At 27.5% G+C, this 23370-nt stretch overlaps 2 pseudogenes across 1 annotated transcript; both read right to left on the reverse strand.

Annotated features, from left to right (window-relative positions):
• Positions 1-450: 450 nt before the first annotated feature.
• Positions 451-3369, reverse strand: LOC111279512 (zinc finger CCCH domain-containing protein 1-like; annotated as a pseudogene). Its single transcript, XR_016334664.1, has 5 exons — positions 3284-3369; positions 2513-2585; positions 1604-2414; positions 1216-1312; positions 451-1137 (listed from the first exon to the last, which is right to left on the reverse strand). The product of XR_016334664.1 is annotated as a zinc finger CCCH domain-containing protein 1-like (transcript).
• Positions 3370-3933: 564 nt separating this feature from the next.
• On the reverse strand, positions 3934-23205 carry LOC149511049 (phenylalanine--tRNA ligase, chloroplastic/mitochondrial-like; annotated as a pseudogene).
• Between the last annotated feature and the right edge of the window lie 165 nt (positions 23206-23370).

Here is a 23370-nt window from a genome sequence, read left to right on the forward strand (position 1 = left end):
ACTTCCTGACTAAAAGCTTGTTCTGCTTATCTGTTTCTTACAAAACTGATGTTTCGGCTACATTTTTTGTCCAGTCAGAAGCAAAAATGACAGCTGTGTTTGAAAGTGAAAACCATCCAAGGTGGGACATGGAAAATTTGTATTGGGTAACAGAGGAGATCACTAGTTTGAACAGAAATTTGTATCAGGCACCAAAGCAAGCCTTTCGACCAGCAGATCAGGATAATCAATGACTCAACACAACTATTTGCAGTGCAAGAAGATGATACCAGCCATGGCATGTACAACAATGACTAGGCCTACCACTTTAATTGCCAAAACAAGAAGTTAATTGCATCTACTAACACAGAATAATTGTCGACACAGACCAAGATCAAGCGAAGATGCTACATCACCATAAAAACACTGAAAAGGAATAGAAGAAAGCTTCTGGTTCCAGGTCTCAAGCTCGACAATTCCAAACTAACTTTGATAGTGTTTAATTTTCCCTAACAACTATAGAGGGTAAAAACGGAAACTAAAGGTCATACTAAGAATATGATGAGTATACATCAGCTGTTAAGAGCCAAAGATTACAATTTCTTGAATTTAAATTTAGGTTTGGTAGCTGATTTCATAATTTTTTTGTCTTAAATGCAGGAACTGTTTTTTCAAGGAAGAAAACTGTTCATTAAAGCTTTCTATGCTTTGGACTTGGACAGCACAAAAAATCACAGCTTCTATTAGCTGTCCCTACCCAACTGAAACTATCAGCAATCCTACAGCCTTAAACTCTGTGAAGTAACATCCCTCCTAGATCATGACCCTACCAGAATGTGTCATCTAGACATGGATTTTGATATGATCAAGATGAATTCTCGGCCATTGTGAAGGTTGTGAAGTTGGATGCTGATTCTTGGAAAGTTGATACTGCATTGCACTGCTATCTCGAGGTAGAAATGTTACATCATGGGCAAAAGGCAGCAGTGGCAGCATGACACAGAAACAATACTTACCTAAATACTTGGTAAAAAAACACCATTCCAGCAGCAACAATGATTTTAAAGAGCTCATCACTGCATAATCCAAAATTCCCCCAAGATCTAGCTCGGAAATACATTTTGTTCAATAAGGTATGCAGACAAGTAAATCTTTCCACTACAATGGCAAAACAAAGAAATAAAAATATTAATGGCAGCAGGAGTTGAAAAAAAGCATCAATGGACTTATCGTTACCCTCTTCAGCCATCTTTCTACGTATCTCATGAGCAGTATTGAAAATGCCAAGGGTGGGTTGGTTGCACATAAAGCACTTGTTGTTCTTTGTGTGATGCTGAAAAACCAAAAGATGCAGTTGGTTAGTTTACATTCGAAAGAGAATAAAAATGTAAATTATACTGACATGAGGCACCAAAAGTTGATGATGTAAAGTTAAAATATGTCCTATTTCTATAGCTGAAAAAAGTTGGACCACATAAAATATTCTTTGTATGTAAGTAACCAAAAAAGTTTTGCATCTAAGTGATGCATTAACAACAAACATAACAAAAACTAATAGATGTTAACCTAGCACAAAAAAAGACACTAAAAAAAATTAATCCACGTGAAAAGGCATTGAGGGCACCTTTAAAGCACAATGCTGGCAGAAGTAGTACTTGCACTTCCACAAAAGGTTGCCAGCAACTAAAACATGCAGAGGGCAACGAATCATCATCGTCATCATCACTCTGGTCTACCCCTGCCTCATCATCATCATCATCGCCACCCAAAGCCAGATTTCTCTTCCTTGCTTTCTCTGCTTCTTCCCGGTCCTTCTCTAACTGCCATCCAGACTTGTAATCTCCACGATCATGCATAAACGTACATGAATCTCCGTAACCACAGTAACCAGTTTCTTTGTAGTCTTTACCGATGTCAGGCTGATAATCAAATCTTGCTGAAACCCTGATGTGGGCAAAAGCCCTAAGAGGTCCATGTAAGCCACCTGCTTTCTCACTGGCAACTGTTTGCTCTCTTCGAAACCCAGCCTTATGATCCACATAGCCATGCCTTCCTTCATACAACTTCTCCCCCCCAGAGCTTGTGTTTTTCCCCTTCAAAGCCTCCTCTGTTCGTTTAAAAACTTCCTCGCGTATCGCGCGAGCATCTTTTGTAAACTCAGTCTCAGTTTCTAAGGTTGCCATAGCTCTGCTATCATTTTGAACTTGAATTTCCTTCGAAGACTCAAATTGAAAAATCGGTTTGTCAGATTCTGTATTTGATTCAGTGGGAGTAGCACTCCTGGAGGATCCAGTTGAAAAGACTAACTTATAGTCAGGCTTCAAAGCGTTTTTCTGATTGTGAAACAAAGATGTGCCATTTCTGGAGTCTTCATCTTCATCTTCATATTCATTTATTGTCCTTTTCCTTATGGTTTTTTGCCCTTTGTTGGCTTCCTAAAGAAATTGCAAACGGAAAAGTCAAAGAGTTAGCTATATAAGTAAATATACATATACACCTTTAAAAAGAATTAAAAAAAAGGAACAAATTTTACCTTGCTCAGATTGTTGAGGTTCTGTTTCAGATTGCTGAGGTTCTTTTCCTGGATACTGGGGCTCGCTTGAATCAGTCATCTTAACAGAAACAAGAGAAAAGGTTTATAGATTCCTTGCCTCAAGCAAGATGAACTTCAATTCTCATTCACGACTGTTGCTCCAATCACTTGAAAGAAGGTTTTAAACTAAGTGAGTGAAAATCCTTATTACTATTAATTAAGGTAATGAATCAAACGTGATCAACACACTAACTGGTGTCATAATTAAATTTCCATAGATAAGATCAAGCATTCTCTCATGAAAGGCTAAATGCTCAATTTTTTTACCCAAATCATAAATTTCTATTGATGTAAGAAAAAGAAGGAATTAAATTTTTTATCCAAATAACAAAATATTTACAGTACTCACCTGAACAAGAAGTCTAAAACGCCCAATACATTTAACTTTTACCCACGATTGACTAATCCGAATTGAAATTACCCAACAAGAAGAGATCGTCCTTCATCAATTAATTCCTTTCGATCATCGGATTTGGGATTTTTTGAAATCAGAATTGGAATTGGATAGGAATCGACTGAAGGATTGAAGAATTGGGTATGAATCGACTGAAGGATTAAAGAACGAAGGAGTAAAGGAGGAACCCAAAACGCCAAATTCTTTTATCAGGCTTTCGGATTCTTTTTCGGCCTTCTTACTTGTTTTGAAAATCAGTCAATTTTTTGTCCAAATTGCACACGTAGACAAAGCATGCCACCTCACCTGAAAATTACACGTCCTCTACATAATATTCTGGCTCAGCAATTAAAAGCACGTGTAGTACACGCGAATAATTCCTTCCCATGTTGGCAATGCCCATCGGAATAATCTTTTGCACCAATTGGACTTTTGTGTTGGTTGTCCTTTCAAACTAGCTTTGACCAAAGCGCAAAAAAGTTGCTTCTTCTAAACTGCTAAATTTCTTCAATAAAAGAATTTTCGTTTCTGATGACTTTGTTTTTATTCAAATTCGATGAAAAATCTAATCTTTTTATCTGAATAAGAATAAAAATATGTATTTAAAATTTTAAAATAAAAACGAAAATAATATAATTTTAAATTTTTATCGAACATAATAACAAAATTTTTTTAGTTTTTTAAGTTGTAAAAATGGGCCGTTCAACCCATTAACTCCCCCACAAAAATAAAAATGAATATAAATTTAAAATATATATAATATAGATATAATGTAAAAAATTAAAAATGAGAATAAAAATTGTTGTATCCATCCCATTGACATCCTTTATTTCAGCATTTGGTATAAGCTTCAATTTTCTGCGCTGCAATGTCTTGAAGGGTAAACAAAGATCAAGAAGAGAAAGTTAATCAAATTGACCGGCTTTCAACTCCTTGATGATATTATAATCAATATACTGCTGAAGATACCAGTCAAATCTCTCTTAAACATTCAAATGTGTAATGCAAGCCACGGCGGTCTTTGATCTCTGACCCTCAATTTCCCAAAGTGCACCTCAAGTGAGCGCTCCATGGAGCAATGTGCAATCCAATAACAATGACTTATCATTCCATTCTTGTTGGTAAAGTTATCTATCAAACTCACCTGGTAGCCACAAGACAAATATTTTCTGTCAAACAGACCTATCAACAAAGACCCTCAAATTCTTCATATTATGATTGTTGAAAGATTTAAGATGATAATCCTCGGTTTAATTAAAGCTAAACATGTACAAAACTTCCAAACGTTTACAATATTAACTTGTTGATATGGTTTATAAGATCTTTCTGTGTAGAATTTAAAATATGCTTACTACATCACAAAGACACCTTAAGAAACAAACCAGCCATCCACACCTGCCTTCAATATTTAAGTGAGCTTAAATGGTTACAATTGGTATCACAGATTCAGAGAAAATATTTTTCCAATATCCAAAGGTTAGAGTCCTAGTCATTTTCATTAAATTTTAGGTGATCAAATTCCTTTTAACTGTCTCTTGAGACACAACAATGGCTAGCTGACAATTTCTTTTTATTTTTTTCTATGTAAAAACAGCTCAATCAGCATGCATATCCATTTCCACTGGTTACTCCTAAATTGTTTCATATAGCCCACCTGTGGGGTAAGAACCTCTTATAATTTCACATAAATTGTTCTCAGTAAATGATTCATTGATCCAAAAGCTCATGTCTTTGTAACAGGGAGGATACTGCAAAAACCGTTGAGGAGTCAAGTCACGCTTCTATAATAGGTATTAAATAACAAAAGTAATATACAGTGGAAAGGGTTAAAAGAAACCATTTGCTTAATTTATACCTTCGAAAAGGGTTTAAACTTTACCCCCATTTGGCCTTCGGAAAACAGCATTCAAGTAGCTTAATCAGACTTACGCGGAGATATTAAATTAGGAATCGATGAACTTCAACACTCAAATCATGGAGCTACATTCAGAGGCTACCTGTGAGTTAAATCGCTCATCAGTTCACCAAAAAAGACGAATATCTGGTATGTCAAATAAAACCATTGCTAGCCGCTCCAATCTAAGTCCAAAGGCCCAACCAACGCTGTTTAATCTACCATTACTTTTCAATATTTCTTGCTCCATTACCCTGCAACCCAAAACCTCCATCCATTTCTCCTGACAATTGTGTAGGTCACTGCTAAGTTATACTCGGTGCTAAAGTTATCACATGCAATAACCGTTCATTTAAAAAGATTCATATTGAACAGGAATCAATAAAAATAAAAGTGAGGGCTAACAACACAGAGTACAAACATGTAGGTAAGGTATTATAAACGTCCAAATCTTGATTTATCTTAATAGAATTTATCATTACAATAATAAGCATAGTGTTCACCCCTAAATTTGGCTGTCAAACAATCATAAAAGAATTTTTTGACAAAATGACCATAAGCATTGCAATAAAGCAAGGGAAAAAGGCAAAAAAATGAATCAAGATTCTTCCGACTGAATAACTCGATCTTAAAGAAAATACTAACAATATCCTCTAAAAAGGATAAAGAGAATACCTTGAAATAGATTTCTAGCTTCATAAGGACTGGTAAATGGGAAATAGGCATTGATCCAACGCATCTCCACTGGAATGTTAACAGAGTGAGGCTAATTGGCTTCCACATATAGCAGTCCTTACAAAGTACATTATCAACCCCTGATGCTAACACATCATGATTAACTTTATAAAATTTTGCAAGTGATATGAATTTATAGCAGCTGGTTAGATACTTCTCCCAATAAAAAGTTTTGCGTAAAATACATTTAGATCCTTGAGTTTAAGTATAATTCAACTCAGGTGTGAACATCCTGCTTTTTTATTAATAAGACACTAAGATCTTTCAGTCAGTTAACTCCATTAAAAGATTCATTAAAAGATCATTTTACCTTTAAAAAATCAATATCCTTAAATATTCATATAAAATAATTATTTATAATAATAAATTTTTTTAAAAAATATATAATATATTAATAATATATATATATATATATATAAAGATTTTTAGGTGCAACATATAAAAACAAACTTCACAATTATAATAAGAAAAAATGTTATAATAAGAAACTGTAACATATAATAAGCAAATACTCACATAAAATAATTATTTTTAATAATATTTTTTTTTCTTAAAATATAATAATTTATTAATAATATATAGAAAATAATTTTAGGTGCAATATATAAGAACAAAATTCAAAATTATAGTAAGAAAAAATGTTATAATAAGAACATGTAACATATAATAAAAAAAAATTTTGGTTGAAAAAAATGTTATTTATAATAAGCAAATACTCACATAAAACAATTATTTATAATAATAGTTTTTTCTTAAAATATATAAAATATATTAATAATATATAAAAAATTTTAGGTGCAATATATAAAAATAAAATTCAAAATTATAATAAGAAAAAAATTGTTATAACAAGGACATGTAACATATAATAAGAAAAAATATTTGGTTGAAAAAAATGTTATTTATAATTGTGAATTTTGTTTTCATATATTGCTCCAATAAGAGCATGTAAATATAATAAGTTAATACTCACATAAAATAATTATTTATAATAATAATTTTTCTTAAAATATATAAAATATATTAATAATATATAAAAAGATTTTTACGTGCAATATATAAAAATAAAATTCAAAATTATAATATGAAAAATGTTATATTAAAAACATGTAACATATAATAAGAAAAAATATTTGATTGAAAAAAATGTTATTTATGATTGTGAATTTTGTTTTTATATTTTGCACCTAAAATTTTTTTATGTATCATTAATATATTTTATATATTTTAAGAAAAAAATTTAATATTATAAATAATTATTTTATGTGAGTCTTTTAAGATATTGATTTTTTAAATGTAAAATGATCTTTTAATGAGCCTTTAACTAAGCTAATTAAAAGAAAGATCTTAGTGTATTATTAATTAAAAAGTTTTGGGACAAGAAGTCTTTTTTTCAAATTAATAGATCTAGTTAAATTATACTTAAAACTCAAAAACCTAGATGTATTTTACCAAAAGTTTTACTATTGCACATAGGACTGGATGTCTAGCACATTGGTAAATATATCTCCATGGTATCCCCAAAAAAAATTTGCAAATCTGTAATGATTTCTTGTTACAATAATTGCCACTTCTTGCCAAATCAATTAGTGCATTCAAGATGTAAATCACAAATTGGACCCAATATGATCTCTTAATCCCTATATCTCATTCGGATAGAAATGCATGACCATTTGCAAAATTGTAATCCCTCAACAAAGCTTTGACTCTAAAAATTGCCAAATAGGTGACAAGCCAGGCCCTCTAGACTTTTCTTTAAGTCCTAGGCTGCAAATGATGTGGGATCCAGACCAGATGATGCCTCCCAATTATTTGGAGTAAAAACACGAACCCCTTCCATCTGTATGGTAAAAGGGCGTATGTTTCAGAGGGAAAAAAATAAGGAACCTTAATTTATGAACATGGCCATCTTACAACAAATGTTACATGTCAAATCACTGCTGTTCATCATGTGAACCTACGAAGGAGCCCATTGTAAGGCCCAACATATGGATGGCTGTGCTACGCATGTAGCATGTGATGCAAAATTCACATGTACTTGAAATAATTTCTGAAGCGAAGAAAATTTTTAAAAGCTAGTCAAAATTAAAGAGATTTTCAACAAAATGAAACATGATGAAACACAGGGTAATGAGTAGAATCTATAGAAGATCTACGGTAAACATCGCCAGTTACAAGGAAATGAGTATATCCTCTTCTCAACAGCTCTGCTTGATGAGCAGTATGACACCTCAATATAATTTGAGAGTCAACATAGTATGTATCATTATAGCTCCTGCTTACGTGATCAGCATGCACCAGGACGTCATCAAAATTCTGCAAAAGGAAATAAATATATTCTCAAAATCATTATCCAAGGATCCAAAATAAATAATATGATACAACATATATTGTGTATAAAAGGTTTCTTCATTTTGCAAATTATTTCATCAAACAGGTGACAACAGGTTTCTTCCTTTCAGAGGAGCACAAATTAAAAACGAGGCATAACTTTCTTACTCGTAATCCAATTATGAGCATATAAAATTGGACACAAATGGAGGTCCAGAATCGGTCAATTACAAGTTTGAACAATTCTAATGAGTACATGAGCTTAGAAAGGCATGAAAAAATTTCTTGAAACTGTTAACTTCAATTTTAAGGAAATCAAACTTGAATATAAGTATCCAAATTAATACATCCTTGAAAACTTACGGGCAAAAAAAGACCCTATTGGCTGGTCATACTGCTTGCATAGCTCCAAAAACAGCTTTGTGGAAATATAAAAGCCTTTTTAGATTGGAGAGATGGAATGATATTCAAAATCACATGGTCAAATTAAAAAGCTGACTAGAGACCGTGTATTGTGGAACAACAACATGCCTTAATGGGCCATATGTACGGAGAGAGCAATGACCATAAACTCAATATTTTAGCAAAACTATTGTTTCCCTTGCACTCACTCACGCACACATGGGTTCAAGCCTACATGGTAACATATGTAATCCTAAGTTAAAACACAACCTTTGGGGATCTACAAAAGCCCATACAGATGCAAATTTCAGAGACTTTTTTTTTTTTTATTTTTAAAGATCCTCGACCAATTATTCCAAAACCGAGCATAAGATTGATCGTACAGGAATATTTAAACTCAAATACTATTTTGGAGGATGAAATACAGAGGTGGTGCTGATGTTAATAACGATGGACATTGAAGATTGAACACTGTCAAACAACATAGAGGAGGAAATATAGCGGCTTTTTTTGTTTTTTTTCTTCACAGCCTATTTCAGGTTTCAGGGTTGGTTTTATTTGTTGATTTCATTCTACTTTTTTTTTTCCGAGAGATATATACCAACATCTGATGTAAATATGCAACCTGATGCAGATAATTTGTAATTTTGGGGCAGAGAGAGAAGGAATGAAATTGAGAAGGTAGTGGTTTTTCTTTGAAATTTTACCATGATGTGAAGTTGTTCTTGTCAGATTTTCTTAATGTTATGATGCTTAAGAAATCCAGATACTAGTGATATCTTGCCCCAAAATAGTTCATTCTTCACCTTCATCTATTTCATCTGGTTTGTTTCTGGGAATAAAAGAATGTTCCTTATTGCCTGAAAATTTTCATTCATTTTGTCTTCAAATTTATCAAACAATTAAATTGCTAATTGACTTGATTGGTGTATGTTGAATCATATAGCTTAGAAAATGCACTCGGTTAGTAGAGTTTTTAGATTAAGCGTCAAGAGGGTTGTCACAAACCCTTTTATAAATATACTAAAAAATTATATAAAAAATATTAGGATATGTGTTAATATTCTAATGCCGTTTATAAAATTTCAAAGCTCTATTAATCATATGTGAAAAAATCAAAATATATAAAAATTATCTCGTATACATGAAATTTATGAAATTAGAGGATTGTTTTTTTTTTATTGTACGTGAGATTATCAAGATTTGAACTTTAAATAATAGGAATCGAGAGTTTAGTATTTTATTAATAAATTACGTAGTTGTTGACTGATTGAATTTTAAATGAGAAGATTTCTTTAAAATATATTAACAATAAAAAAATTTAAAAAAAGGCACATACCATGAACACTAGCAGTACATTAGGAATAAAAGAACGAGAAACAAGTTGCTTAATCAACAAATTGACAGAATAAAAATCAACCAATTGAAAATTTGTGCTTTACTATTGTTGTAAATTTGAAGAAAAAAAAAATCTAAAGAACACAAATTTTCCATGTCATCTCAATTGGTTTATAGACCTTGAAAAAAAGTAGAGTCAATTTTCAAATCCTCAAAGTTTTTCTTTCATCTTATTATTTTTAAATAATTGGAAATTTAAGTGTATGGTATATATTAGTTTTATGCGTTAGGCTAAACCTTGATTAATTAATATGATAAGAGAAATCTGGATCAAATAACAAATTATTCATGTAAAAGATAATAATTTATTGTAATTCAAAAATAAAAAATTTAAAGTTATGAATAAAAATAAAATATTATATAAAAATATAGATTTGTGGGGTAATTTACTCAAAATTTAATGAGTTTATCATAGAAATTAAAGGAAAGTTTTAAAAAATAAACAAAAAAAAAAGATAAGTCTTAGTCTTTGCTTTATACTTAGTCTTGACATGAAGCATGCAAATATGTCAAGTCTTTTTGCTCCTTATCTTTACTTCACAAAAATAATAATCTTAGCTGTTGCTTCATTCTAAGCAATTAAAAACACTAAAATATAATAATAATAATAATTAATATACTTAAAAATCCATTCTCAATCTACCAATTTAATTAGAAGATAAAAGATAATTTTCAATGAGTGAATTGTTACATTTTTGTCTTTTTTAAAGGAAAGACTTGACTTAAGCAAATTGTTAAGAAAATTACTTTTCATGTAGTAATAATTAATGGGACAAGAAGACTTAAACATTTGCATGGAAGACTTAAAATATAAAGCAAAGAAAAGACAAAATACTAATAAAAAAAATCTCATACTCTCATTATCCTTGTGAGTTCAAAATTAGAATATTAATTTTTTATAAAATATAATTTTGTGATTCACTTATACCATATAATATTTATATATTGACAATGTATTACATATAATTTATTTTGAAAACAAAATATGTTAGGAGTTTGAAAAATCGTTATATTTTTTTTATATTCATTAATCACTCAATCTCGAGAATATGCATAATATTTTTTTAAAAAATTTATTATATATATTATTTATAATTAATTTTAAAAATTATTTATCATATTTATGATACAATATGATAGGCCTTACATGGGCTGGGTCTATTAAGACTGAAATCGGGTTTCCCTTTGATTTTTTGCACTAAAACACAATTGGGCAATTTTTGGGAATCATAAATTGATTGAAGAAAGACAAAAAGTAATTAACCGAGAAAAGCAAAATTAAAAAAAAAAAAAAAACACGTTGTCAAAAGGGGTTTAAAGTTCCGGGATTTTAATCAAATCCCCCTCCCTTTTTTTCCTTTTTCCAGGTAAAAATTCCCCATGCCCAGTTTTATTTTCAATCTTAAAAAATTCTTTTTTTTACTGTAAAATATGGGTCTTTTTTTAATTGATTTTATCTCCTGTTTTTATAGTGACACTGTAATTAGAGAGCTGGAGCAATTGTAGCTAATTTTGGAAACCCCACATTGGCAAAGCCTGAGAATTTTTTTAATATTTTTTCTATGATCTTTGTTAGACTTTCTCTGTGTAGAAAGATTCTATTTTCAGCTAAGCGTAACTTTTTTTTTTTCAATTATTTGTGTTTTTTTAGGCTTTATCATGTGTTCGGTCATATTTAATTTACTTTTATGATTTGAATTGAACTACTACGTGAAAAGGAATATTGAGTTATGCCAAGTAGTATTTTCTCTGACTATTACTGTACATAATTGTCAATTTGTCATTCAATTGCTAGCTGTTAAACTTGCTGCAAAAGAATGATTATTGCAGTTTGAATCTCTTGTTATTATGGGGAAGAATGGGAGGGTTGAAAAGGGAAAGAAAAATAAAATAAAATGAAATATTTGGGTGGAAAGTGTTACCTTTATGGAGTTCTAGCTTGCACTCATCTTTTGTTTAATTGTACATTTTGCATTTTCCAACAATTGAATGGAGGGAGTTTTTCGGATTTCCATTTCATTGCATTCAAGTATCTTGGTTTAGATAAGTTTCGTCAGTGTTTTTTGTTTTCAAAATGAATTAATATATATGACATAACAGGTTGTTCTTGCAAATTGGGAATTGAATGTTTATGTGAAAAGGTGTTTAAAATCTAATCTTTTCTTTGTGGCATCCATATTCTGCAAAGATTTTTTGCCCTGTCTTTGTTCACCTCCTAGGTCTCAGTATTTTGTCGGTTTGCTTATGGTAGAGTTTGATCTCCTTCTCTCCCATTTTCCCTTTGCCCTCACTATTCCTCTCCTTCCTCTTTAGCTTTTGAAATTGCATTCTAGAGCCTTGGTTGTTATAGTGTATTATAAGCATACTTAACACTATGTTCAAGCTGTTGAATTTTAGGTTCAACTTTCAAGTGTTAAATTTTGATTAAAGTTTTGATTTCTTGTGTAAGCCTTGTTTTACCCCTTTTTTTAGAGGGAGAGGGTCTTTGGGAGAGATAAAAATAGCACTTATATTAGTGTATATGGATGTATATATGTATGTATGTATATTGTATACGTAAACATAGGTTTAAAAAGTATGCTACATATGATGTTTCTATAAAAAAATCGTGTAATTGCAAAATAAAATGTAAATTTCAAGTACGATGCATACATAAATCATTTCTAAACAAATTCTAAAATTTAAATTCAATAAAATTAGAGTATAACTTAATGACCAAAAATAAATAAAACTAAAAAAGGAACTACCGAGAACATAAAATTACTTGTGCAAAATTAATGCATTAGCAAACCATATGAAGTTCATGGTTGTTTAGCCTTATTTAGAGTCTGTTTGATTGGATTTTTGCTATTTTCTTGTTGCTTCGGAAAGTAAAAAAGCAAAATTTACATTTCCATAAGCAATAAAATATTGAAGAGTTATACACAAAATATGTAAATTTTTTATGGTTAAGTACATCATTCTACCTCTATATATACTAATTGTGTTATAATCGATTTTATATTTTAATTTTTTGTGTGTTTTAGATCAGCTATGATATATATATATTTTACCTTTTGCTTGTCCTTTCTAATAAAATATATACGTTTTATCCATGTTCATTGGGAACTTACCAGACTTCTTGACCATGTTCTAGAAATGCCAGTATATAACGAGTTTGCTTTGAATATGGCAGCTAACAACATCAGTGAATCTTAGGTTTGTTGATGCAAATCATGGCTAATAGATTCACTTGAAGCCTACTTATCTAAAGATTTTCGGATTTTTGGAGGATGAAATACAGAGGTGGTGCTGATGTTAATAATATTGGACATTGAACACTGTCAAACAACATAGAGGTGGAAATATACTGACATTTTCAGGTTTCAGGGTTGGTTTTATTTGTTGACTTCATTCTACTACTTATTTTTTTTTGGAAAGATATATGCCAACATCTTATGTAAATATGCAACTTGATGCAGATAATTTGTAATTTTGGGGAAGAGAGAGAAGGAATGAAATTGGGAAGATAGTGGTTTTTCTTTGAAATTTTGCCATGATGTGAAGTTGTTCTAGTCAGATTTTCTTGATGTTATGATGCTTAAGAAATCCAGATATTAGTGATATCTTGCCAAAAAATAGTTCATTCTTCACCTCCATCTATTTCATCTGGTTTGATTCTAGGAATAAAAGCATATTCCTTATTGGTTGCAAAATTTCATTCATTTTACCTTCAAATTTATCAAACAATTAAATTATTAATTGACTTGATTAGTTTTTGTTGAATCATATAACTTAGAAAATGCAATCAGTTAGCGGAATTTTTAGATTATACAAGTTAGAGGGCTATCACAAACCCTTTTACAAATATATTAAAAAATTATATAAAAAAATTAAGATATGTGATAATTTTTTAATAATGTTTATAAAATTTAAATGCTCTATTAAACATATGTGAAGAAATCAAAATATATAAAAATTATTTCATATACATGAAATTTGCAAAAGAAGAAGATTGTCTTTTTTTTTTTTTTTATGTGAGGTTGTTAGGATTTAAACTTAAACTATTGAAACTAAGAGTTTTGCATTCATTCCCACTTCTCAAACTTGTCTATTTTAGAATTGTGATTTTATAATGGTGGAATAAAAATGAAAATGATAGATACTATGGGAATGTATTGGTTTAAGTCTTAGTCTTTGCTTTATACTTAGTTTTGGCATCAAGCATGCAAATGTATTAATCTTTTTGCCCCCATCTTTACTTTACAAAAATAATAATTTTGGCAGTTGCTTTAGTCTAAGTCATTAACAAGACTAAAATATAACACTAATAATTAATATACTTAAAATCCATTCTCTATGTGCCAATTTAATTGGAAGACAAAAGACAACTTTCATTGAGAAAATTGTTACATATATATATTTTTGTCTTTTTTAAAACATAAAGCTGACTTAAGCAAACTGCTAAAAAGATTATTTTTAATAGAGTAATGATATGGTAAGAAAACTTAAACATTTGCATGATTGGAAGACTTAAAAGTATAAAGCAAAGAAAAGACCAAATACCAATAAAAAAATCTCATACTATCATTTTCTTAGTGAGTCCAAAATTAGAATATCAATTTTTTTATAAACTATAATTTTATGATGGGTGATTCAAAATACATCATTATTTTTTTTCTCTGCATCCAATATTTAAAAGTTTTTAAGTGAAATTATTTATTTACCCATCTTATTTTAATTTTAAAACTTCTAAATATGCATTTCTGATAAGTTATATAACATTTTCAAATTTTCATATCTGGTAAGTTAAAAAAGATATATTTAGGTTTGGAAAAAAAATAGTTAAGAGAAAATATCTTATAGAAAGTATGAGATTCTAATACTGTTTAAAAAAATTGAAAACTCTATTAATCATATGTAAAGAAATCAAAATATATAAAAATTATCTCATATATATGAAATTTGTGAAAATAGAAGATTGTCTTCTTCTTTTTTTCTTGTATATGAGGTTATCAAGATTTGACCTTTAAACTATTAAAACTAAGAATTCAATATTTTACTAACAAATTACATGGTTATTAGCTCATTGAATTTTTAAATCAGTGCATCACTTTAAAATATAGCAACAATAAAAAACTAAAAAAAAAATGCACATACTATGAAATCTAATAATACATTAGGAATAAAAGCATAAGAAACAAGTTGCTTAATCAACAAATTGATTGGCCAAAAAAATCAATAAATTAAAAACCTATCTTTTATTTTTACTGAAAAGTTTGAAAAAAAAAATCCAAACAACACATTCATTCCCATTTCTCAAACTTGTCTATTTTGGAAATTATGATTTTATAATGGTGGAATAGGAAAGAAAAAGATAGATCCTATCAGAATGCATGGGTCTAAATCATAGTCCTTGCTTCATACTTAGTCTTGGCATCAAGCAGGCAAATGAGTCAATCTTTTCGCCCCCATTTTTACTTCAAAAAAATAATGATGTTAGCAATTACTTCAGTCTAAGTCATTAAAAATACTAAAATATAATTATATTAATTAATATATTTAAAATTCATTCTCGGTCTACCAATTTAATTGGAAGACAAAAGACAACCACTATTGAGAAAATTGTTATTTTTTTATCTTTTTTAAAAGATAGACTTGACTTAAACAAACTGCTAAAAAGATTATTTTTCATAGAGTAATGATGGGGCAACAAGACTTAGACATTTGCATGATGAGAATATTTAAAAGTATAAAGTAAAGAAAAGACTAAATACCAATAAAAAAATCTCATACTATCATTTTCTTTGGTAGTCCAAAATTAGAATATCAATTTTTTTTGTAAAGTATAATTTTGTGATGGGTATTCTAAGTACACCATCATTTTTTTCTCTACATCCGCCTTGTTTAAAATTTTTTTAAGTGAAATTACTTATTTATTTATCTTGTTTTAATTTTAAAACTTCTAAATATGCATTTCTGATGAGTTATATAACTTATAGAATTTTTATATCTAATAAGTTAGAAAAAGTTACATTTAGGTTTGCAAAAAAATAATTAAGAGAAAATATCTTACAAAAAGTATAAGATTTTAATACTGTTTATAAAATTTAAAAACTTTATTAATCATATGTGAAGAAATTAAAAAATATATATAAATTATCTTGTATACAAGAAATTTTTTCATTTAAATATTGTCTTTTTTTTTAATATGTGAGATTGTTAGGATTTGAATTTTAAATACTGAAACTAAGAGTTTAACATTTTACTAATAGAATATATAATTATTAGCTCATTGAATTTTTAAATTAGAGGATATCTTTAAAATATATTAACAATAAAAAAACTAAAAAAATGCACACACCATGAAATCTAATAGTACATTAGGAACAAAAGCATGAGAAAGAAGTTGCTTAATCAACAAATTGATTGGCAAAAAAAAATCAACAAATTAAAAAATTGTGTTTTATTTTTGCTGAAAGGTTTGAAAAAAAAAATCTATAGAATATATTCATTCTCACTTCTCAAGCTTGTCTATTTTGAAAATTGTGATTTTATAATGGTGGATTAAGAAAGAAAATGATAGATACTATAGGAATGTATTGGTCTAAGTCTTAGTCTTTGCTCTATACTTAATTTTGGCATCAAGCATGCAAATGAGTCGATCCTTTTGCCCCCATCTTTACTTCACAAAAATAATCTTAGCAGTTGCTTCAATCTAAGTCATTAAAAAGACTAAAATATAACAATAATAATTAATATACTTAAAATCCATCCCTTGTGTGCCAATTTAACTAGAAGACAAAAGACAACTTTCATTGAGAGAATTGTTGATTTTTTCTTTTTTTATCTTTTTTAAAAGGCAAACTTGACTTAAGCCAATTGCTAAGAAGATTATTTTCACAGAGTAATGATGGGGCAAGACGACTTAGACATTTGTATGATGGGAAAACTTAAAAGTATAAAACAAAGAAAAGATTAAATACTAATAAAAAGATCTCATACTATCATTTTCTTCTGAGTCCAAAATGAAAATATCAAATTTTTTATAAAGCATAATTTTGTGATGGGTGATTCTAAATATATCATCATTGTTTCTCTATATCATTTTTTTTAATTTTTAAGTGAAATTACTTATTTACCCATCTCATTTTAATTTTAAAGCATCTAGATATAACTTATTGGATTTTCATATTCGGTAAGTTAAAAAAAGTTACATTTAGGTTTGGAAAAAAAATAGTTAAGAGAAAATATCTTGCATAAAGTATGAGATTCTAATACCATTTATAAAATTTAAAATCTCTATTAATCATATATGATGAAATTGAAATATTTATAAATTATCTTGTATACATGAAATTTGTGAAATTAGAAAATTGTCCTTTTTTTGTATGTGAGGTTATTAGGATTTGAACTTTAAACTACTGAAATTAAAAGTTCAACATTTTACTAACAAACTACATGGTTATTTGCTCATTTAATTTTAAATCAAATAATCTCTTTAAAATATATTAACAATCAAAAACTAAAAAATAAAAAAAAATGCATATACCAAGAGATCTAATAGTACATTAGGAACAAAAGCATGAGAAAAAAGTTGCTTAATCAACAAATTGATTAGCAAAAAAAAAATAAAAAAATTAAAAACCTATCTTTTATTTTTGTTGAAAAGTTTGAAAAATAAAATCTAAAGAACACATTCACTCCCATTTCTCAAACTTGTCTATTTTGGAAATTGATATTTTATAATGGTGGAATGAGAAAGAAAAAGATAGATCCTATCGGAAACCATGGGTCTAAATCATAATCTTTGCTTCATACTTAGTCTTGGCATCAAGCATGCAAATGTGTCAATCCTTTCACCCCTATTTTTACCTCAAAAAAATAATAACATTAGCAATTGCTTCAGTCTAAGTCATTGAAAGACTAAAATATAATAATATTAATTAATATGCTTAAAATCCATTCCTAATATGCCAATTTAATTGGAAGACAAAAGACACCCACCAATAAGAAAATTGCTTCTTTTTTTTTTGTCTTTTTTAAAAGATAGACTTGACTTAAGCAAACTGCTATAAAGATTATCTTTCACAGAGTAATGATGGGGTAAGAAGACTTAGACATTTGCATTATGGGAAGACTTAAAAGTATAAAGTAAGGAAAAGAATAAATACTGATAAAAAAAATTCTCATACTATCATTTTCTTTGTTAGTCCAAAATTAGAATATCAATTTCTTTTTTGTAAAGTATAATTTTGTGGTGGGTGATTCTAAATACACCATCATTTTTTCTCTACATCCACCTTTTTTTAAAAAATTTTTAAGTGAAATTACTTATTTATTCTTCCTGTTTTGATTTTAAAATTTTTAAATATGCATTTATGATGAGTTATATAATTTACAAAATTTTCATATCCGATAAGTTATAAAAAGTTACATTTAGGTTTGAAAAAAATAGTTAAGAGAAAATATCTTATAAAAAGTATGAGATTTTAATACTGTTTATAAATTTAAAAACTCAATTAATCATATGTGAAGAAATTAAAATAAATATAAATTATCTTGTATACATGAAATTTTTTCATTTGAAAATTGTCTTTTTTTTTATTTTTTTATAATGAGATTGTCAGGATTTGAATTTTAAACTACTTAAGCTAAGAGTTTAGCATTTTACTAATAGACTATATGGTTATTAGCTTATTGAATTTTTAAATTATAGGATATTTTTAAAATATATTAACAATAAAAAACTAAAAAAATGAACATACCATGAAATCTAATAGTACACTAGGAACAAAAGCATGAGAAAGAAGTTGCTTAATCAACAAAATGATTGGCCAAAAAAAATCAACAAATTAAAAACTTGTGCTTTTATTTTTGCTAAAAGGTTTGAAAAAAAAATCTACAGAATATATTCATTCTCACTTTTCAAACTTGTCTATTTTAAAAATTGTGATTTTATAATGGTGGAATAAGAAAGAAAATGATTGATACTATGGGAATGCATTGGTGCAAAGTGTTAGTCTTTGCTCTATACTTAGTTTTGGCATTAAGCATGCGAATGTGTCAATCTTTTTGCCCCTATATTTACTTCACAAATATAATCTTAGCAGTTGCTTCAGTCTAAGTCATTAAAAAGACTAAAATATAACAATAATAATTAATATACTTAAAATCCATTCCTTGTGTGCAAATTTAACTAGAAGACAAAAGACAACTTTCATTGAGAAAATTGTTTTTTTTTTTTTTTTTGTCTTTTTTAAAAGGCAAACTTGACTTAAGCAAATTGATAAGAAGATTATTTTCACATAGTAATGATGGGGCAAGAAGACTTAGACATTTGCATGATGGGAAGACTTAAGTATAAAACAAAGAAAAGATTAAATACCAATAAAAAAATCTCATACTATCATTTTCTTTGTGAGTCCAAAATTAAAATATCAATTTTTTTATAAAGTATAATTTTGTGATGGGTGATTCTAAATATATTATCATTTTTTTTCTCTACATCAATTTTTTTTATTTTTTAAATGAAATTACTTATTTACCCATCTCATTTCAATTTTAAAGCATTTAGATATAACTCATTGGATTTTCATATCTGGTAAGATAAAACTTATATTTAGGTTTGGAAAAAAAATAGTTAAGAGAAAATATCTTGCATGAATTATGAGATTCCAATACCATTTATAAAATTTAAAATATCTATTAATCATATATGATGAAATCCAAATATATATATATATATATATATATAAATTATCTCGTATACATGAAATTTGTGAAATTAGAAAATTATCTTTTTTTTGTATGTGAGCTTATCGGGATTTGAACTTTAAATTACTGAAATTAAGAGTTCAACATTTTACTAACAAACTACAAGGTTATTTGTTCATTTAATTTTAAATAAGAGAATCTTTTTAAAATATGTTAACAATAAAAAACTAAAAAATAAAAAAATGCACATACCATGAGATCTAATAGTGCATTAGGAACAAAAGCATGAGAAAGATGTTGCTTATTCAACAAATTGATTGGCAAAAAAGAAAAAAATCAACAAATTAAAAACTTGTCTTTTATTTTTGGTGAAAAGTTTGAAAAAAAAAAAAATCTAAAGAACACATTTATTCCCACTTGTCAACTTGTCTATTTTGAAAATTGTGATTTTATAATGGTGGAATAAGAAAGAAAATGATAGATACCATGAGAATGCATTGGTCAAATCATAGTCTTTGCTTTATACTTAGTCTTGGCATTAAACATGCAAATGTGTTAGTCTTTTTGCCCTTATATTTACTTCACAAAAATAATAATTTTAGCAATTGCTTCAATCTAAATCATTAAAAAGACTAAAATATAACAATAATAATTAATATATTTAAAATCCTTTCCTAGCCTGCTAATTTAATTAAAAAACAAAAGACAACCACCATTGAAAAAATTGTTATATATATATATATATATTTTATCTTTTCTAAGAGACAGACTTGACTTAAGTAAATTGCTAAGAAAATTATTTTTCAAAGAGTAATGATGGGGCATGAAGACTTAGACATTTGCATGATGGGAAAGCTTAAAAGTATAAAGTAAAGAAAAGACTAAATACCAATAAAAAAAATCTCAAACTATCATTTTTTGTAAGTCCAAAATTAGAATATCAATTTTTTTATAAAGTATAATTTTGTGATGGATGATTCTAAATACACCATCAAAATTTTCTGACATCCACTCTTTTTTTTTTTAATTTTTAAGTGAAATTACTTATCTACTCATCTCATTTTAATTTTAAAACTTCTAGATAGGCATTTCTTAAGTTATATAACTTATTGGATTTTCATATCCGATAAATTGAAAAAAGGTTACATTTACGTTTGAAAAAAAATAGTTAAAAGTACATATCTTATAGAAAGTACATGGTTATTGGATCATTGAAATTTTAAATTAAAGGATCTTTTTAAAATATATTAATCATAAAAAATTGAAGAAATAAAAAATGCACATACCATGAAATCTAACAGTACATTGGAACAAAATCATGAGCAAAAATTATTTAATCAACAAATTGATTGGCCAAAAAGAATCAACAATTTAAAAATCTATGTTTTATTTTTTTCTAAAAAATTTGAAAAAAAAAATCTAAAGAACGCATTCTTTCTCTTACTTCTTAAACTTGTTTATTTTGGAAATTGTGATTTTATAATGGTAGAATAAGAAAGAAAATGATAGATACTATGGTAATGTATTGGTTGAGGTCTTAATCTTTGCTTAATACTTAGTCTTGGCATCAAGCATGCAAATGTGTTAAGTCTTTTTGCCTCATCTTTACTTCATAAAAATAATAATATTAGCAATTGCTTTAGTCTAAGTTATTAAAAAGACCAAAATATAAAAATAATAATTAATATACTTAAAATCTAGTCTCAATCTGTCAATTTAACTAAAAGACAAAAGACAATTTCAATTGAGAAAGTTGTTGTTTGTTTTGTCTTTTTTAAATGACAGACTTGATTTAAACAAATTGCTAAGAAGATTATTTTTCATAGAGTAATGTTGGGGTAAAAAGACTTAGACATTTGCATGATGAAAAGACTTAAAACTATAAAGCAAATAGAAGACTAAAAAGCAATAAAAAATTCTCATACTATCATTTTCTTATTCTCATATCTTTGGCTTTGCTTTTGAAATTAACTGAGATAAATCTCAAATTCAAAAAATTATTTTATTGTTAATATTCTTTTGTGTAAATGTATTTTATTTATTTATTTTGTTACGACTTTAGACAAAGCAAAGCAAGAAAAATGTGTACGAGGCAAGAACAAGAAAAACCCATACTGATGAATTGAAGACTCATTAATTAATAGAAAATCCCATTAATTTTTCTTCTATGGAAAAACAATCATTTTCGCCCTTTCATATTTGTAATGTTCACATTTGTAGTTTTCACTTATTCATTAATATTAAGGTTCATTACCATTAAAAATAATATTAGTTAATATTTTTATTTCTAGTATTGTAAAATATAAAATATGAATCTACATATTCTAAGTTCTTACTATTCAAATCAATATTCTTTAACAATATTAAAAACAAAAATAATAAAAAAGGCCCATATATATGATAAATTCAATAATAAATTATTAATATGTTGTTTTGAATTCTCAATGATTAATAAAATGATTTTGCAAACAATAATCTAAAAGCACATTTCAAGATGATTACTTAAAGTAATATCTGTATTCAATACATTAATGTCATGTTTGATTCTTAAGAATATTGATAGAATATGATAATAATTATTTTATATAATGTTTGATTTGTATTTAAAGAGAGGGATATAGATTATAAAAAAAATTAATATCTTCTTGACATAGGATTATTCAATTTTCCTCAAGTAGAAAGGATTATTTTTAATTCATGGGATTAAACTTATATATCTAATTATACTCTTAAAAATTATATCAATAATATAAATTGTATAAATTTTGAAAAAGATAAGACAAATAAATAAATTATCCTATCTTAATCCTTGCATCTATCAAACACAAAATAAGATAATATTATTTAATCAATCATATTCATAATATCATCATATCTCATCTTATCATAATCTTACAAACCAAATATGATTTAAAAATAATAGATATAAAATTATTAATCATATATCAACTATTACATTTAATATAAAATTATTATGATAAATAGTATATTAACTAATTTTAGGGAGTGGAGAATTCTTTAGTAATTATTTTTAATGTATGAGTAAGAATCAAAGTAGGAATGGTGATGGAATAGAATCGGCTATTTTTGAAGCATTTATATATGAATTTATTTTCTTTTCATTATATTTGAATTCATTTAATTTATTTAAATATTTGATTAAATTTAGTTTTGATATCCAATCCTAAATCCATTTAAATAAGTATTATCAACTAAATATTTGAATTGTTAAAATATTCTATTATTTAAGTTTTTTTGTTAAAATATAAAATAATTAAAATTAAATTTAAAATTCAAGTTGAATTTTAATAAATAACAAATAAAAGTTGCTTGTTAAGGTTTAAAACCTTCTACAACTATAAAATTTTATATAATTTGCATATATAAATGGATAATGAATTAAGGCTTTTAATACTATTCATTAAAATTTAAACAGATTCAATTATTTGATATTCAAGAAATATTATTCGAATTTGTCGCAGATATTAAACTTACTACAAAAAATCATAATTATCCACTTATAAATTTTTTATCTGACATAAACAAACTAGATAATACCAAATATATGACTATTTAGTATATATTGTCATCTCTAAATGAAGTCCAAAAGAGAAGCAATCAATTAAATCTAATGAAATGGATGGAAAGGTGAAGCACGGTCTAAAGCCAAGCTCCTGTCTACCATTATTTCCTCTTGACTTGACATCAACATACAAGCGAAATCTGAATGCCTGGAAACTCAGTTGCAGCACTTTTACTTTGTTGGCTGGATGTTTCTGGCATGCTTTCATCTTTTGCCCTCGTTTCATTTAATTCATATATTTGCTTCGGATTTTCAGGTTAGGTGGGAAATATTTTTACAACATGTGATGCCATATTACAATAGGTTTTGCAACAAAAAATGCACCAAACGGTATCCATTTGACTAAACAATATTCCTTTTTCTTA

The sequence above is a fragment of the Durio zibethinus genome, chromosome 27 (genome assembly GCF_047325235.1).
Source record: "Durio zibethinus cultivar Kanyao isolate XHJ-2024 chromosome 27, ASM4732523v1, whole genome shotgun sequence".
In the NCBI taxonomy this organism is placed as follows: Eukaryota; Viridiplantae; Streptophyta; class Magnoliopsida; order Malvales; family Malvaceae; genus Durio; species Durio zibethinus.